Here is a 9,096-nt window from a genome sequence, read left to right as displayed (position 1 = left end):
TAAAAATGTTTTGATGGGTTTTCTGCTGAAATGTAATTTTATTTACTGGTTACGGTATGGCAAAATACTTTGCATTTACTTTTTGTAGGGGTTATTTTATGAGTAATCTAACATTTGATGATATTATTAGTTCAATTCATAACATTATGAGGATATTCAACTTTGAATGCAAATTTTTACATTTGGTTTCTTTTTGATGTTAATTGAGTCCTGACAATTATTAGGATTACTAATGCCTCATTACTTTTCCATAGAAATTGTTATTTTACTGAACCTAGATTTTATCATGGACATATTAATTTCCACTGCTTTGTCCCACTGGTAGCACTATATGGAATACTACCATGTACTCGTGATCATACTTTAGATTGAGACAACCTTAATTTCAAACCCTTTTCTTTACAAGTGTGTTCCGTAACCAGTTAGTAAATGACGCAATTTAATATTTTAGTTCATGTCATATTTTTATAATACATATTTTTGGGTAAGGTCTGACGAAATCACAAACACAATCTTTATGATAAATTATTACACTTTTATTTCATATTTAAATTTATTAACTTTTACATTTGTGTCAAATAAATGTTGTTCCTCTTACGTTAGTATATTTTTGAATGTCGTCGTTTTAAAACCACTCTTACAGGTAACCTCTCCACGTTTATTAGCCACTCCCCTTTTTATCTTATCGTTATCGGCCAATCCAAATTGTACAATGAATAAACTTAGTGACTAATATACAAATCATCAAGCTCGTTTCACAAATCATCTAAGTAATAAAGATGTTTTCATCTTATATATTGATTACAAATATTATCCTTTATTATGCTACAATTCATCAACTAAAAACTATAAGAATTTTATATACAGTACGTTTATCGATCAGATGTTGAACAACTTCAGCCAATCAATGACGCCTTCTAATATGATGTTATGATTTGTTATGATTTGAGTGGCGCCAACTATGTTTTATAGATAATTAATATGGGCCAAGCTTACAGCTCGGCCATCCTGTTTTAAGCGAGTCTCATCGCTTTTAAAAAAAAAATTAAAACTTAAGTAACATGTAAACTTCACAACCAAAATGACAAAGACTTAGTTCAACAAAACAAAAAAAAAATTAAGATAGTAATTAATTAAATTAATATTCTTGCTAACTTAACTAGAAGGAATATACAGTTTTATTGATACATTGGTATTGATTATGATTGCAACTTAATTTTATAGCACTCGCAGCAACCCTTTCCATCCGATATAATTAGAAAATAGCAGATAAACTCAATTCAATTCCAAACTATTTACCCTCGCAACTTTACCTGCCAGTCTACAGTAGCACTCAAATTTAGCCTTTAATCTAAAATTCATTTTTCTGTTCTCTTCCGCTAATATTAAAATAAAAAGATGCGGACACTCTAAATTTATAAATAATTTTTCAAAAATCATAAAGATATCAAAAATTGCGAGACCAGTAGCAACTAAAGGAGGCCTCAATTTAATCAAAGAAGGTAGGTATATGCATAAAGTCCGAAGCATCAATTATAACTCACAAGCCAATATTTTACAGGAACACTCAATAGAGATTTGGGGATGAGCATGTAAAACTAATTACTAAAAACTACTTTAAAGGGTTTCAAGTATCTCAAAATAAATTGTTAAAAGTTCTGTTCCAACTAGACTCTCCTTCCCACTAAAGAATTATATAAGAAAACTGATGAACTATATTATATAAGTCAATTATACAAATTCAAAATATGTCTATTTGTTAGGAAAATACTATTAAAGTCCGTACATACACGCATCACTTTAAAGCTAAATCTCATAAATATGGTACACAAAACGAACATACCTATTATGCTACAATTACATAAAGCTAGGACTAATTATGGTATGTAAACTACCTAGCTCTACTACATAATGTACTTGCCGAAACTCATACTGGAGGAAAAATCTTTTACAAAGTTTAAAGTTTAATCAAACAGTGTCAAACACCATAGATATCTTAGCTAGATGTAGGTATAGTTTGTTAACGAATATAACGTGTTTTGACTTTTTATATTATTGTATAGTCACCATACCTTTAAAGATTATGTTTTCTTCTATATTTATATTTAGAATCGGGAGCGATTCTTAATATGAATATGTGTAAGTGAACTTCTTGTCCTTTTGATAAAATAAACTCTCTAAACTTAAAGTTAATCGCCGCCAGTTCTCGATTTAAATCACAAAACATTTTCATACACTTTCAACGTAATAGTTTTACGCACATATTTTCTTCTTCCCTTCTTATTGGAAAATCGCGGATTCCGAGCCTTGGCGCGTCTCTCTTCTACCGGGATACATATGTGATTGTCCTTATTTCCCTCCAGATCCAAATTTTTAATGACCCTTATCCTAGGGTTCTTTCCCTCCAGATCCAAATTTTTAATGACCCTTATCCTAGGGTCTACCTCCTTCCTCCTATAGGACTTTTTGTCCATAGCCCGTAACCTCGGGGCTTTCCTTCCTTGGGACTTTGTGTCCCTGACCCATACCTAGTTTTGGGTCTTTCTTTTCCTCATTTATTCATTTCCAACATCCTTGGACCCTGCAAACATAAAACACTTTGAGTAGACCGTTCATTTAATTTTGTTTCATAAGCATCCATCATAATACAATCCGACCTAAGAGAAGTAATTTTACTTGGTAACCTAGAAAACCTATTATCATTATTATAATTTAGTTTTCTCCAGTTCCGTACCCCTCGAAGGGTGCCTACGAGACCCTATTTTCTAAACCTCTGCTCTCCGTCCGTCTGTCCGTCTGCACGTGCGTCACGGCCTGAACCGTGAACGGCGTATCGTGAACCGTGATAGTTAGAGAGTTGAAAGGAACGTGATTACGGATGTATGAAAATCCTATGCCTGGTTGCTTCCAATTCAAACTTTTTCTTTTAATGCAGATTACGCTTCCCATATTTCTTACAATTACCTATTGTTTTTTTTTTTTTTTTTTTTTCCTAGCAAAATCCACATTCTGAAGTACTAATGGACAATGTTAAACAAACGCCAGGGTACAGTAGTTGCGTCACTTGTGCCTCTTAACCATATAATATCTACATGCAAAAAGAATCTTTGATTTATAATTTCACATGATACTTATATATTTTATTTTAGCCATAATATGCACCATATGGCGTACTTTGTCGTTTCGAGTAACATAAGCAGAACTACCAAATTCGACCCTGGGAACGACACAGTCGCGACTCGCCGCCGAATGATACCTATTAGTTTATCATTAATTCCTTTTCATAGAGAAAAGCGATATCAACATAATAGCAGGAAAAAAAATGAAATAAATATTCCGTTCGATACATCTCTATTCTCTACGACATCAAGATCTCTATCACAAGCTGATCGATCATAAAGATTAGAAGAAAGTAGGTACCTTATACATTATTTTATATGTTAACCGTAATGACCCGCATCTGTTCGATTTTCCTTTATTCGTTTCGTAAAAGATTCGTCCTCGTACGTCCATCATCATCATCATCGTCATCTACATCGTCATCATCATAAGGTCACTGTTGAACATAAACCTTCCCTAGTAAGCACCACACGTACTGTCCTCAGCCTTCCTCATTCAACCCCTGGTTCCTATTGATACAAACCACTAAACTCCCCCCCCCATCAAATGTGTACCTATCTACATCCATCCATCATACCCAAATGCCGTGCTGGTTGATGTGATGAGCGACAAAGTGTTAACCTCTTCAATACGTCATGGAACTGTAGGAATAGCCATGGAAGACCTCCAAACCGAACGTTGATATTTTGTGTAAGTGGTCCCACGAGTCAAAAAAAAATATTCTTGTCCATAAAGGAACAAGCCACGATATAGATTCTTCTATCGGAACTTAAATATTCCAATCACTGCATGTATTCCAACTAATCAGTTTGCTACTGTATATTTGAAGTTGATAATAAATAAAAATGTTAGCTTAATTAAATTCCTATGATAATTCGATTTTTGGTGCATCAACCAGCTTCACCTATTATGTAAAATTAAATATATATATTTTTTTTAAATTACCGGCTGTACATTTTAAACTAACCTAATCAAAATATACTTTCTTACTAATAACTTAATCTTAAAAATTTTCCAGAGGATCCTTCCGCCTCAAATTAACTCAATGATAAAAATGAACAGGAAACTTTAAATGTTGTAAAATCCAGCCAATGCTTCGTACCTTGCCTTATTAATCCAATAGGTACTTCTTTGGATTTTGTCAAAGCAAAATACTTTTACTTGTTGAGTGTATAATAAATAAATAATGTAATAAATCAATTAACTGTTAAAGCTAATAACTTTTACAGAAAGCGAACCTCATGATATCTCTTATGAGTTTTAAGCGTAAAATTACCACGCCGAAAACAAAACATGAGCTGACAGTATTCTTATTTGATATACATAATCCAGTAATACTATATCTATCTACATAATTCGTAAATATGTATGTATAGTTTGTAAGTTACTATTTCACTTTATGCTGTTTCAATGCTTTAAGTTATTATTTTTATCTTTGTCTCATTTTTTTAGTTTAGCCTCATTCTATTTTTAAACTTACTATTTCGCTATAATATTTACAAGTAACCTCATCGAAGACTACACGGTCTTCTGATAACCCAACAAGCATTTATCCAACAGCTATCGCTTTCACCCGAACGGAGGTTCCCTGAAATATACTGAGATAACAATACCTAGTTGACACATGGATGTACAAGAGCGGCAACAAGCTATGACCCCCTCTAGTCATAACTATATCTTTATGATTGTAACATTTCAAACAGTGAAAGTATGTATAAACGATTTCGTCCATAGGACATGCGCTCTAAAGAATGTTAATATAATTATCAGCAACTAAAAGCTTGAAGAAACTAATAGGTACAACTTGTCTTTGAAGTATGAAAATATGCACATTTATCAAGTATACCAGTTCATCAAACATTAAAGTACGCATTTATAAAATGATAACTCACTTATTAATCAAGATAACTACCTGTTTATCAAACCTACCCTACCAAATATAAATAACTACTCACCAAATGTAATACTTTATAACTTAAGTAAAAATATGAAACAAATGTGCATCAACCACATACATACACTCTTCAAATTCATCCATTTATCAAAATGTTATATAATATAACCATTCACCAAATCCATTATATACTTAGTTCATTAAATAGCTTAGTCAAACTTTACTCCACTTGCCACGATTGCAAATTTTCCAAAATAGTCAGCCGCAAACATTGCAGCTCATCTCACTTGATAATGCATCCCTCCCTCAGAAAAACAGGCATTAGGAATGTCTTTCCAAGACGCGCGAGAGACAGCCACCGTGGCTTTTCGCGAGATTTAATCCAAATTGAACTAATGCCTAAATAAATGTTTTAATTAGAGGGCGATTGCTTTTGCAACCTCTAACCGTCCAATCAAACACCGAAAGTATTCAATAATCCGAGACGTAAATAAAAAACCCGTCAGAACACCGTATTTATAAAAACAGAGACAAGAAAAAGATTCCTCCTCGCAATGAGATCGCGTGACATCCAACAAGTGAATTATCGACTTTATTACACAACTTATCCTCAACATGTTTTACATCATTTCCTACAATTGAAATCTTTCTATTTTAAATACCCTAACTACAACTTCATAATCCAACCAAAAATCACACTAGATTTATCCCTCGGTCCCACATCTTTAATGCTTTTTTTTTCTGTTTCGGTAACTAAAACAAAAAAATATATATATATACTCATGTTATAAAACGTTGTCAAAGCTTTCCTGAACGCGCTAAATAAGCAAAAACATAAAATCAGGCGAAATGCCAGACCAGCCGAAAAACCTTCAATGCTTAATCAGCCTAAAAAAAAAATTATGATCACTATTCATATTATCATGAGATACTACCGGCGCTCCTAAGCGAAATTTATAAGGCACCGCATTTCGATTTTATCAAACAGACTGATCAATTTCGAGAGCACAACAAACGTGGTTTCCTGAGAGTTTCGTTAACTAAATGCATATCGAAACTGAACTATCGCGAAGCGAGTCAAGCGAGCGTGAAATTTTTTTAAATATATTTCTGGGATAATGTCATGCCACAAACGCGAGCGTAGTGCAAAGATATTTGCCTAAAATTTCTTTCGTACAACAAAGAAAATAGTATTTTGGTAGTAGGTACTTATTATCGCGCCCTGCCCTGCAGTACTGTAGGTATATTACCATTAAAAAAAAACTTACTCTAATTTTAATAGAACATTTGCCAGGAATTTAACCCGCCAAGCGATGTTAATCCAATAAAAACAAAATCATATTGCATTTAAATGCGGCAGTACACAGTTAATTGCGTGAATACAGGTAAACAAAAAAAAAAAAAACCCCGCTGCCCATATACTATACCTACCTGCTACTCGTAGTACTCAAATTATTGTGCCAGTATTAAAAGTAAATTAGCTGTTATCTAGCGTGGTAGACTACGGCCTAAACCCTTCTCATTCTGTGAGGAGACACTTGTTGCTCAGTAGTGGGCCGGCCATGGGTTGTTCATGGTGAGCTGTTATCAGCAAAGTTATGTTTGAAACTCAAACATTACGCGTTTCAAGTGGTAAAAATAGATAAATGAAAACATTTCTCCTCACTTTTGTAAAAAAAAAACACTTATTTATGCACCCCGTATTTTAAAACTATCTGACTACCTACCTACCATAATTTTAAATTTAGTTAAAGAATAACCAGATAAGATAAACCTACTTTTACACCCATTTTAGGATTTATATTTCTCAAAATGCTCAATTTATTAACCCTGGTCACTATTACTTTATTACAACGGATCACCTTCATTTTTATCAATTAACATTTTATATCCCCAATCACTTAGTAACCATTACAAGTAGAGACGGATTATTTCACTGGCAGGCGTAAAACGAAAAGCTATTTCATGTAACTTTTTCTACCTTATCCCAAAGCGGTTTACAAAAAATAATAATTTCACAAAACAACATTCAAGATGCCCAATGAGTGTTGTGTGATAATATCGCGTCACTGTGTGCTAGAAAAAGGAAAACATCTATCTATACAATGAGTGCAGCAAACGATTGAACCTAAATCCAGAACCTACCTTCCGTAAAACAAAACCACTATGTGAAAATAAATCCCTATCGTAACTCTTAACCAAACTAATTCGGCACACGATTACAAGTGTGAAGATTGAAATACCACGTTCCGTGAGATATTCACCTGTGAAATCATTTAATGAGAAATAAAACCCCGGCAGGACATAGTAGATACATCCTGAAAACTATTTAAAAGTAACAATAACGCCCATCATTAAGTAAACCACACTTTTTATATTGTTTAACACTATGTTCACTATCTATTCCATTGTACCCACGATACAGGATATTCTAGTGCGGGTACCACCACACAGACACAGGAAAATTGTACAAGACTGTATTTTGTAAATAAACATTTTTCATTTTTCATTGTAAAATAAGCCTTCTAAATACCTCAATGTTATTTAAACCACAATTTGAAGGTCGATCGCATTTGTATAACCAATATACAAGATGAATTATAAACATGTGGGTAATTCTAGGTATCATAACGTTATATAATTTCCATTCCAACTCGGAGCAAAGCTTTCTAACAAAATGATAACTAAATGTAGAACAAACAAAACGAAAACCCACACAAATAAAAAAAAAATTACCATTAATAGGTATCAATAAAAATAAAATCATGGAAAGATCCTACCCGTTTATCCAGAAATCCTTTGATGCCATGACTAGGTACTTTGATATATTGAGGCCCAAATATTGGCCTTGTGCTCCAAAATGTCTGTGGTCTACTAGACCTCCACTTCTTTCTCGTTCCTCTGTATATTTCCACTTGTTTCTCTGAGTCGTGAGCGTGACAAGAAAATATTATATTTTCTTGATATCCCACTTCTGACCTTTTGGGTAAGGTCTGACGAAATCACAAACACAATCTTTATGATAAATTATTACACTTTTATTTCATATTTAAATTTATTAACTTTTACATTTGTGTCAAATAAATGTTGTTCCTCTTACGTTAGTATATTTTTGAATGTCGTCGTTTTAAAACCACTCTTACAGGTAACCTCTCCACGTTTATTAGCCACTCCCCTTTTTATCTTATCGTTATCGGCCAATCCAAATTGTACAATGAATAAACTTAGTGACTAATATACAAATCATCAAGCTCGTTTCACAAATCATCTAAGTAATAAAGATGTTTTCATCTTATATATTGATTACAAATATTATCCTTTATTATGCTACAATTCATCAACTAAAAACTATAAGAATTTTATATACAGTACGTTTATCGATCAGATGTTGAACAACTTCAGCCAATCAATGACGCCTTCTAATATGATGTTATGATTTGTTATGATTTGAGTGGCGCCAACTATGTTTTATAGATAATTAATATGGGCCAAGCTTACAATATAGTGGTGCTAATTCAGTTGTATAAAATTTACACAAAACTTAATTGTCAGGTCTGCTATTTTTTTTACTAGGTACTTTTAAAACTTTGATAAAATCTCTAAAATAAAGTCAAAAACTTTCTGCAAACACTGACTGACCGTAAGATTAGAATTTGTAGTGTCAAAATATTTGCTACAAAATGTGTAAATTCGTCTTGCGGCCCAGTCTAGATAGCATTTTTTTAAGATTGTCAAACTTGTTTAAAAATTATAATTCGGTTGTATATTATACAACCAAATTAGGACCACTTTACACATTTAGGACACTTTGGACATTATTGGTCGGTAATAACATTTATCTCCCTCGTGAATTCATTTATGCGCTCGTCAACTGTGTGCGTTAGTTTCTCGATACGGTTATACATGTAGTGCGTACGAATCAACATGGCTTCCGCGCTACCGTTAGATCGTAATTTATCTATCTGTGGTTAGATTATATCCCAAGTATCTACTAGCAGTCAGATTTATGGCAATGCAAAATGAAATAAAACTGGAGTGACGTCGTTTATAATAAAATTGGAGTCGCGAGTCGGACTTGCACA

This window comes from Maniola jurtina, chromosome 4, assembly GCF_905333055.1.
Source record: "Maniola jurtina chromosome 4, ilManJurt1.1, whole genome shotgun sequence".
Lineage (NCBI taxonomy): Eukaryota > Metazoa > Arthropoda > Insecta > Lepidoptera > Nymphalidae > Maniola > Maniola jurtina.
The sequence above is the reverse complement of the archived record's forward strand: the minus strand, read 5'-3'. Positions refer to the sequence as shown.